At 38.8% G+C, this 11,294-nt stretch overlaps 1 protein-coding gene across 1 annotated transcript in view; it reads left to right on the top strand.

Moving 5' to 3' along the window:
* SLC7A11 (solute carrier family 7 member 11) overlaps positions 1-11,294 on the top strand; it is a 93,468-nt gene that overhangs the window by 55,090 nt on the left and 27,084 nt on the right. The window lies entirely within an intron of this gene.

Genomic DNA, 11,294 nt, shown 5'->3' with positions numbered 1-11,294 from the left:
TCTCAAAGAACCAGCTTTTAGTTTTATTGATCTTTGCTATTGTTTCCTTCATTTCTTTTTCATTTATTTCTGATCTGATCTTTATGATTTCTCTCCTTCTGCTAACTTTGGGGTTTTTTTGTTCTTCTTTCTCTAATTGCTTTAGGTGTAAGATTCGGTTGTTTATTTGAGATGTTTCTTGTTTCTTGAGCTAGGATTGTATTGCTATAAACTTCCCTCTTAGAACTGCTTTTGCTGCATCCCATAGGTTTTGGATCATCGTGTTTTCATTGTCATTTGTTTCTAGGTACTTTTTGATTTCCTCTTTGATTTCTTCAGTGATCTCTTGGTTATTAAGTAGTGTATTGTTTAGCCTCCGTGTGTTTCTGTTTTTTACAGATTTTTTCCTGTAATTGATACTAGTCTCATAGCCTTGTGGTCGGAAAAGATACTTGATATGACGTCAATTTTCTTAAATTTACCAGAGATTGATTTGTGATCCAAGATATGATCTATCCCGGAGAATGTTCCATGAGCGCTTTAGAAGAAATGTATTCTGTTGTGTTTGGATGGAATGTCCTATAAATATTAATGAAGTCCATCTTATTTAATGTATCATTTAAAGCTTGTGTTTCCTTATTTATTTTTCATTTTGGATGATCTGTCCATTGGTGAAAGTGGGGTGTTAATGTCCCCTGCTATGATTGTGTTACTGTCGATTTCCCCTTTTATGGCTGTTAGCATTTGTCTTATGTATTGAGGTGTTCGTATGTTGGGTGCATAAATAGTTGCAATTGTTATATCTTCTTGGATGGATCCCTTGATCATTATGTAGTGTCCTTCTTTGTCCCTTGTAATAGTCTTTATTTTAAAGTCTATTTTGTCTGATATGAGAATTGCTCCTCCAGCTTTCTTTTGATTTCCATTTGCAGGGAATATCTTTTTCCATCCCCTCACTTTCAGTCTGTATGTGCCCCTAGGTCTGAAGTGGGTCTCTTGTAGACAGCATATATACGGGTCTTGTTTTTGTATCCATTCAGCCAGTTTGTGTCTTTTGGTTGGAACATTTAATCCATTTACATTTAAGGTAGTTATCGATATGTATGTTTCTATTACCATTTTCTTGATTGTTCGGGTTTTGTTATTGTAAGTCTTTTTCTTCTCTTGTGTTTCCTGCCTAGAGAAGTTCCTTTAGCGTTTGTTGTAAAGCTGGTTTGGTGGTGCTGAATTCTCTTAGCTTTCGCTTGTCTGTAAAGGTTTTAATTTCTCCGTTGAATATGAATGAGATCCTTTCTGGGTAGGGTAATCTTGGTTGTAGGTTTTTCCCTTGCATCACTTTAAATATGTGCTGCCACTCCCTTCTGACTTGTAGAGTTTCTGCTAAAAGATCATCTGTTAACTTTATGGGGATTCCCTTTATGTTATTTGTTGTTTTTCTGTTGCTGCTTTTTATATTTTTTCTTTGTATTTAATTGTTGATAGTTTGATTAATATGTGTCTTGGCATGTTTCTCCTTGGATTTATCCTGTATGGCAGTCTCTGCTCTTCCTGGACTTGATTGACTGTTTCCTTTCCCATATTAGGGAAGTTTTCAACTATAATCTCTTCAAATATTTCCTCAGTCCCTTTCTTTTTCTCTTCTTCTGGGACCCCTATAATTCGAATGTTGGTGTGTTTAATGTTGTTCCAGAGATCTCTGAGACTGTACTCAATTCTTTTCATTCTTTTTTCTTTATTTTGCTCCCCGACAGTTATTTCCACCATTTTATCTTTCAGGTCACTTATCCGTTCTTCTGCCTCCGTTATTCTGTTATTGAGTCCTTCTAGAGAATTTTTAACTTCATTTATTGTGTTGTTCATCATTGTTTGTTTGCTCTTTAGTTATTCTAGTTCCTTGTTAAACTTTTCTTGTATTTTCTCATTGTATTTCCAAGATTTTGGATCATCTTTACTATCATTACTCTGAATTCTTTTTCACGTAGACTGCCTATTTCCTCTTCATTTGTTTGGTCTGGTGGGTTTTTACCTTGCTCCTTCATCTGCTGTGTGTTTTTCTGTCTTCTCCTTCTGCTGTGTGTTTCTCTGTCTTCTCCTTTTGCTTAACTTACTGTGTTTGGGGTCTCCTTTTCACAGGCTGCAGGTTTGTAGCTCCTGTTGTTTTTGGTGTCTGCCCCACGTGGGTAAGGTTGGTTCAGTGGGTTGTGTAGGCTTCCTGATGGAGGGGAATGGTGCCTGTGTTCTTGTGGATGAGGCTGGATCTCGTCTTTCTGGTGGGCAGGACTGCGTCCCGTGGTGTGTTTTTGTGCGCCTGTGACTTTATTTTGATTTTAGGCAGCCTCTCTGCTAATGGTTGGGGCTGTGTTCCTGTCTTGCTAGTTGTTTGGCATAGGGTGTCCAGCACTGTAGCTTGCTGGTCATTGAGTGGAGCTGGGTGTTAGCGTTGAGATGGAGATCTCTGGGAGAGCTTTCACCGCTCGATATTACGTGGAGCCAGGAGGTCTCTGGTGGACCAATGTCCTCAACTCGGCTCTGCCACCTCCGAGGCACAGGCCTGACACCTGGCCGGAGCACCAAGACCCTGTCAGCCACATGGCCAGGTACATGGGGAGTTTCTTGGGAAGCTTTTGGGAAGTCTGAAGTCTTCTGCCAGTGTTCAGTAGATGTTCTGTAGGAGTTGTTCCACACGTAGATGTAGTTCCGATGTATTTGTGGGCAGGAAGCTGATCTGCATGTCTTACTCCTCTGCCATTTTGAAGGTCCCTCACCACTTGTCCTTTAAATGCTCTTCTGTAATGATCACTGGTATCAGCCAGGCTGACACGATGAAGGTACTATGATGTACTGGTATTCCTGATTGAGGATAGGATCATAATCTCAAGACCCAGGAGAAGAGTTGATAAAATCTGTGTAATATTTTTTTCCTCTGGGCGACAGAACAAGACAGACGCGGGCACTTCCTTAGGATGCTCTGTTACATGAGCAAGGACTTAACTAAGTTTTCAAAGTATTCTGTTAAACAGTCTTTAAAGATCAGCTTTATTTGTTAGAGTGGTTGAATAATGAACTTTCAAGAGAAATGGACATTAGATTTCATTAATTCAGCACCCTCTTTAACTAAGGAGGAAGTTTATGCCTAGAGAGGTCCAGTGATCTCCTGGGTTCCTGCCAGTGACTGGAACATGACTGGACCCAGCTTTCATATTGGGGTCCAGAGAATGTTCATAATTCTGTGAAATCAAAACAAACACTGAAGGCAAAACGTCAGAGACAAGATGTTGCATAAAGAAAACTTACACTTGGGATGGTACATATACATTTTTTTCTTGGTTATAGGAATTTGGGGATGGGGCTGAGGGAAACTATGAAGGAGAAGGGAAATTACAGGGTGGGTGAATGCGGGGACCACTTCTCTTTCTGGGGCAGGTAGTCCCTCAACCATTGCATGTTGTGTTTGACTTTGCAAAAGTATCCTTAGGGAGAAATTTGCCTATACATCCTTGTAGTCTAAGAAAAGGCATTAGCAAATATAAAATAAAGCACAAAAGCTTATTTTTTGAAAGGTTTAACTTTTGAGCTGAAAGATAAAAGATAATGAAATTTCCCTTTCTGCTGGGAATATGAATCTTTGTAAATGGACAGCCCGAGGAAAGGAGAGGGGATCTTACAGGAAGTTCTGCCATTCTGGGCGCCTCTGTGACCTTTGCAGGGATCTGTCAACTGTTCCAAGCAGGAGTCACCATAATCACTTTCTTGACAATGGCATATCATCTCTCTCAACTGGAAAGGTATTTAACCCATCAATTCAATTTCTTCTCATCTTCACCTTTCTCTGCAGCTCCATTAAGCTGCTGTGTCATGTTCTCTGGGGCCCAGCCATGTAGATTTACCACTTTGATGAAAGCCAGGCCATAGCTATTGGCTCCCCTATCAACCTTATACCTTTCCTACTATGAATGTTTCCCTCAGTTACCTATAAATAGGATTTGTTGCAGTGAAAAATTATTTTCAACTTTGTAGAATCAAATATATGTATACATATCTACATACCTGTATAATCATTCGTAGATAGGCATTTTATGAAACCAATTCATAGAGTTTGAAAACCATACTTTAGGAAGCCAGCATTGAGTCCCAAAAAAGTATGCATAATTTGACTTGTAGCATCTAGTGGAGTGATGTTAAAACTGTTTGAAAGCACTGGATCCCTTCAGTTGTATATCAGTACATAAAACAAGGAAAAGAGGACTGATCTGGTTGAAGTGAGTGAGAACAGGTTAGCCTCTAATCTTATCAATTGCCCACCTTCTATTCTGATTCCCATATTACCCTGTTGTCTCCTTGACTACCAGATGTCAAAGTAAAATGATTACTGATAATTAGACTTGTCATTGTTGGTCACAAATATTGAAGGCAGTTTTCGGTGGTAGAAGCAGTAGTTCATTTGTCAGGGTTGAATGTCTCCATATGTACCTGTTCCATTTCTTGTCATGCAGCTGGTCAGAAATGTGACTGGATTTGATTTATGAGTTTATAGTAGGAGAAGTGTTATCAGTTCCTTCTAAGATACATGTTTATGGCCTGAGGGAATTTTGACTCTAATTCCTACTTATTATACCAAAGTGGGTATATTTATTTTACCTTGCCTTGTACTTAGCATAAGAGCATATTTATTTAACATTGCATTGTTTTATTATGTGTCTTTGGCCAAAACAAGAGGCGATTATACTTTGATCTTTGTTGGATCGGAGGCAATTGTCAAATGTGCAGGAGATTTTATATTTCAAAATAGTGAACAATGGGGTCTATGTTTGCTCTGTTTCTGGGAAGTTTGAATAATAGAATTTTCACTTTTCTAACTTTAGCAAATGTAAGTGTTTCAATTTGATCTCATTTGGGACATTATTTTAAAGACTTTATATCATACACTGGTCTCTTACGAAGCAAAAAAATATGAGATAAAAATTAATGAGGACCCATTTTGTCTCATAAACGAATTCACTGAGATCTACAAAAAGTCTTGATATAATGAGGCCCTTCATTCTTTTATTAGTTAGGGTAATGCCAGCTGCTCCAAAAGCAAACCACAATTTTCAATGGCTTTAAACAATTGAAAGTTTAGTTTTTAGATCATGTTACAGTCCACTGTTGGTATCCCTGGCTGAGTGGTGGACTTTCTTCCTCATGTTGATTCTGTGGCCCAGATTCCTTCCACATTGTGGCTTTGGCTCTCTACAGATCCTCTATACAACTAGGGAAAGGGTTGGGGACAGACAAGGCAACCCACTTCTTAACCACCTTGGCCTGAAACTGCCACATCAGTTGACACAGAAGAATGAGTCACACTCCCACCTAGATATCAGAGAGTCTGGAAAATGTGGTCTATCTGGGTAGCTTCTTCTCAGGAATGACTGATACTTTGGAAAGAGGAAGACAAAACTGTGGTGAGTACTTCATTCTCTCAGCCATGCATATCTGAATCTCAGGAGCTCAGTTATTAAAAAAAAAAAAAAAAAAAGGTTCACTGAGATGTTGCATCACCTTAGAGTACTTTAGACAAAATCCTGAGGGAAATGATAACATTTTTAAAAGTATACTGTAAAAACAATATAACAAAAATAAGAGCTGAACATTAGTGTGAAATGTAATTTATTGTTATTAAAATATTTTGTTTTCTTAGTTATTACTTGCTAACATTTTATCAAAAACCAATTTTGTTTCTATTTTTGTGCACTCAAACTTGCCTACTAATTTCTTTACGTTCATCCATGATAAATATGGATAACTGTAATATATCTGGAAGACACACTCTAAATCTTGAGAAAATGAGAACAAATGAGACACAGACAATGCAGATTTTTTATTGGTATAAAATTCAAGCAAATGAAAATTTACCCCCAAGCTACATTTTGCTGAATAATTTTATTTAGGCAGGAATTTATTCTGCTAGTTGGATAAAAAAAATAAAGTATTATTAGGGCTGAAAACGCTTAGACTCATGCTTCTGATTGCTTATGACCCTATGTTTCTGAATTATAAGTTTCCATTTCAGTTCATTTTTCTATGTGGTTTTGCTGCACTTTTCTGTCTCCTTCATGCATCTGTGTACGTTTTTTCCATGAGCCTCCTTCAGGCTGCAGTCTTTTAATCTGTGTCTGTTCATTTCTTACATCTCCCTACAGGTCCCTCTGTCTTCTCTTTTTGTTTATGGAGTTCTTCATCTGTGGACAATGGAGAATGGTGAGATTTACATTAGACATCAGTGGTATTGAAATTTAAAACGTCTCAGTGAAAACACCTGTAGTCTTGCCATGGTACAGTAAGAAGCGGAGGGCAGCTGTTTAGTGCTTGAAATCAGTGGGATCACTGTGTACCTTTATGTGACAATCTGCTCATCACATCACTGTGTTCAGCCTTGGCCCAGAAATTGTCATTAAGTTAGAACATGAACCATGGACCTTTAAGAATGTTTCTAAATAGGTTTATTGAATGTACTCTTCCTCTTGCTACATTTTCTTCTTTCAGTGACAACCCACACCTTCCCCCCCAACTTGCCGTGTCTCCTCAAGTGCATTTTTCTTATAGTGTTATTAACACTCCAGTTCCCACTCACAGTGTACAACTAGAGATACAGTGATAGCACTAAATGACAAGGGGGCAAAATCACCGAAAACATACCAGGCAGTTCATGGGGTTCCAGTTTGTTTCAAGTCTGGAAAACAATCAAGAACCCTTATTTGTAATTCAGTCCCTGCTAGAAATACCAGAAATCACATAGCCAGATAGTACAGTTTCATGCTTGCCGGGGGGCAGGGGGTTGTCTCTGGAAAGTTTGAGATGAGCAAGAATCAGGGGAAATTATGTAAAAATGTATGGAAGAAAAAAATCACGTGAGTGAAAAATATAGATAGATTTTCTTTGAGATATACTAGTATTTATCTTTTGGATTGTAACCCATGACTGAAGTTTGAGGAGTACAATAAAATTAACAGCAGTGGTAATAACGTAAACTGAATAATCCTGCAAAAATAAATTGGTAGATCAAAAAGAGAGAAGTAAGAGATACTTGAGTCACTTCTGGGTCAGATCTAGAGAAAAGCTTTCAAGGTCTCTACAGGGTCATTATAAAGAAAATGTGAAATAGGTATGATTCTAAAATAAATACTCAGAATCAAGAAATACTCATTTATAATTTTAAATACTTTATGTTGAGATGAATCACGGCTTTGTTTCAATTACATATAAACAGTTTACTAAAAAATTTAAAAGTTCTTTGAAAAACCCTGTTTTCCTTTTTATTTGCATCTCACATATTAAGAAGTTTGTCATTTTCTTGCCCTTCTTAATTCCTCTTTTCTCCCCTCCCTCCTTTTTCCTGAATGCAAAATACATGTGTTAAAACATTAATGATTTTTAAATAGAAAATGTGAAGTATGAAGCACTTCTCTTAGAAGATTCCAGAACACACAAGAGAAGGTTTTAGCAGAACTGGCATCATGCCCAGTCCCATGGCTCAAAGACAATTTTAGATGCCCCAGGATCAATGGTTTCTGTGGTCTCCAGTGGATGTATCCACACCGGGGAATGTATGAAACTTATTTTGATTCACATAAATCTCAGAAGATTTTGCGCCAGTTATAAAGCAGTTTTAGGAATGTCCTAAATACAAGTGACTACAGAATTACTCGGATGGCCTGAATATCAGAAATCCTTGTGACCTTCAAGTGTCCTCAACTCTCTGAAGCTAGGTTTACTCATTCTGTTTTCATGGCAGGAGTCTTTTTAGCCAACATAAAGCGCTGGAAACAATGATCATTGCTGATGCTCTACCATATAGTTGCAAAGTATATTAAAAGTGCACCCCATGCTCCATCATTTGCAAGATTATTATTTGATGACTGTTAAGTGCATAGTAAAATGTACTTGGCTTAAAATATGTCACATTGTAACAATCAACCTTCTGATATTTGTATCATGTATGTAAAATAGACTACATGTTTGTCAGCATGTAAGGATCCTAGGAACTTTGTACCTAGAGTTAAAGTAGGCACACAACAGCCATGATATCAGGGACAAGATATTTCAGGAATGTGGCACTTAGCGATGGAGGATCTGAATTCAAGACCCAGCTTTCTCACTTACTACTTTTGTGACCTTGGCCAGTCACTTAACCTCTCTGAGCCTTGCTTCCATTGTTTGAAAATGGTGGTATTACCTCCTATTTCAGTGGGTTGTTGTGGATTTTGTCATTTGTTCATATTCTATGTTATTCCACAAAGGATTTGAAATGAAATGTGTATATTTGGAGATAAAATGCGTTTGCCAGTGCTTTGTAGATTATACAGATATAAGCTACCTGCCATTACTATTGGGGCCATTTAAATTCCTGGGGAGCTCTATCCTTAGAATGAGAGTGCGTCTAAGCAGATGTTCCAGAGACTTCCATTTAATAATTTCCAATAAAACAGATATTTATCCATTTGTTACATAGACTGGTTACAGATGCCAATTTAAAATAAACCTACAAGGAAAGAAGACTAACCCAAGACCTTTTGATTGAAGACCATTTGCAATTAATAAAAATATCAGATTCTCACTTACTTAATGCTTATTCCTCATTAATACTTAATTGAAAAGACTATGTATAATGACAAAAAACTCTTAAGGATTAAGTAACTTTTCCCAATCCATTCGTATCTTGTTAATCATAAAAAAATATACACACAACATTTGAGAAAGATTACAACTCATAGGTGTGAGTCATTTTTATTCAGCTTAAAGACAATGCTTTTGTTGCACTTAGAATTGGTGGATACCTCGCAATTACACAGGGGCTTTGAAATGTCAGTGGCCTACCAGTTCCTGTAATTCCTTTTATTATCATGTGCCATTTGCCTTAATCTTGGATTACTAACTGTGTTTATCTGCCCTCTGCATCTAAAGCCTCCAGAAAGATTGCTCTGGCATGCCCTAATAGCTCTTATCAGCTCACCCAGTGACTCTTAAGCTTTGCTGCTTGAAATCCAGGAGTCACCCACACAGCGCCAAGCCCTTCTGAACAAGTCAACTGATTTCCTCGGTAAATGATTGCTGTTTTTGCCAAGGCAGCCACAAACCCTTCTCCTTCCCTTTGTTAAAGTGAAATGGAACCTTAAAGACAGAAGCTACTGGCTGTCTGGCCACATCCTCTTCAATTCCCATGGCTTAATTTTACCTAGAGAGGAATTACTGGGTTTGCTGTGAATTGCTGCAAGGTTAGACCCCTTTTCTCTTTTATCCTATATTTTAAGCTCCTGTGATTTTTTTTTTTTTCCTCTAGTATCTGTATAGTATACTTGGCTGATAGTAAAACTGTTAATAATCTGTTTCATTTTGTCTGATAAGTATGCTTACTTTTCCTCCTTTTCTATAACAGTTGTCTAGGGAAGTTTATTCAGTGTGCCTCTGTGGTTTTTTAAACTCAAAATAAACTAGTGTTTCCAAACTATTGACACTTTTGCAAACATTCACTTGACATCATAGTTCATGTCACAGAAAAATCATGAAAATCATGGAATAAGTCTTTCCCCCTCCTTCATACTACACAAAACTGTATTTTCAGTGACTACATGAGGAATACAGCCTTGATAAGAGCTTTCCAATAAACATTATATTCAATAATGCTTAATTTCTCTGAAAAGTAATAGTTAAGAGTTTGAGGACCCACGTGCATGAGAGAGAATACACCTCAGTGGTTTAAACGCTTTGACTTCAGGGTAGGCTAGATCCGCAGCTGAATTCTGGGTGTATCCTTGAAGAGTTTTTTAGACTCTACGACTTCATTTCCTCGAATATAAAATGGTGATTATGCTCCTAACTCACAGGACTTTCCAAGGACAAAATGAGGCAAATGTGTAAAGTAGCTAATAAAAGGGTGGGTACATAGCAGCATCTGCTGCTGCTGTGTTTTGTTACTGACAAGCTGAGGAGGAACAAAAGGAAAACTAACCTGGAAGTTTCAAATTTTTTAAAGGTCCTTCTGCTAAAGTCAGTTGAGAAATCCTCCCTCAGAAAGACCACAATCTCCGGGCAGGAAACACAGGCTGCCTTGAAAGAGCTGGGCTGGGAGGCTAGATTCTCCGCTGGCGGGGCCACAGTCAAATTTCAGGATGACTTCTCTGTGCTCTTTGACAGCATCATGTGACGTGACAGTAGGTTAGGTGACTTCACTGCACTGAACAGTAAATCACCTCACTTTTTATCAGCCGAGCCTTTGCGTTTCTTAATCCTACTCTTGCGAGGAGATCTCTAGAGAGTGTCTTTCTCCCTCCCTTTCTCTCTGCTTCTCTCCTCCGTAGCAAGAACTCAAACCCCCATTTGGCACGTTATAAGAGCTAAGGATGCAAGTTTAAAATATTGATAATACAGTGAGTGGTTGAAAAGCTGCCTCTATGCTTTTGCGCTCCCCCTTCTCACCCCTTTGCGTTGATCTGTCACCTCTCTTTCAAAGAAGCAGAATTCATCAGTTCATCTTTAATATACCTTATGCCACTTACCCCTCTGGATTTAATTGGCCCGGCGATTTCCTTCGCTTACATTTAGCATTTATCAATCACAAGGAGCGATGCGAGGTACGGCATGAACAGAAAATTCCACAGGACCCTCTTCACGCTGGGGAAGGGGAACATCTGCTCCTTTTCTAGTAGGATGCCGGGATTTTAGAGGTCGATGTGCTTCCCCATCAAGGCTTAAGGCTTTGGGGACCGGGGGAAGTGTCAGGCTCCAAGCAGCATAATGAATGGCAGTTGCTGACTGGCTGGGTCTGCCTGTTCTGAACAGGCGATAGAGAATTCACCGGAATGAGTCGGGACTTAGTGTTCTCAACACACCCAGCTTAGGGACTGAGGCAGGCTGTGCCTTTTTTTTTTTTTTTTTTTTTCCTGGTTTGGACCTGGTATTTTCATCCTGGAAGAAATTATATGGAGGTCTTCATTAGTGGCACCCAGCAGGGTTAAGGCTCCACGAAGGCTGATAAGCTCTATGCTAAAAAAAACCCCCCACAAAACCCATCAGCCTTTGTGCAGGGAGCCGAAGGTTTAAGTTGCTTGAACTGGGAACAGTCTGAAGAGGTGATTATGTTAAGCAAGTAATGTGTATCGGTAACATGGAGTCAAATCATGAGGGTCAGTGACTTCCTGGCTTTCCCAGTGCATTAAATGGAGACACAACACTGTATTTGTGCCGGCCACTTCTTTTTTTTTTTTTTTTTTTTGTGGTACGCGGGCCTCCCTCTGTTGTGGCCTCTCCCGTTGCGGGGCACAGGCTCCGGACGCGCAGGC

Source organism: Physeter macrocephalus, chromosome 7 (assembly GCF_002837175.3).
Source record: "Physeter macrocephalus isolate SW-GA chromosome 7, ASM283717v5, whole genome shotgun sequence".
Taxonomy (NCBI): Eukaryota; Metazoa; Chordata; class Mammalia; order Artiodactyla; family Physeteridae; genus Physeter; species Physeter macrocephalus.
This window is presented reverse-complemented; position numbering and strand designations above follow the sequence as displayed.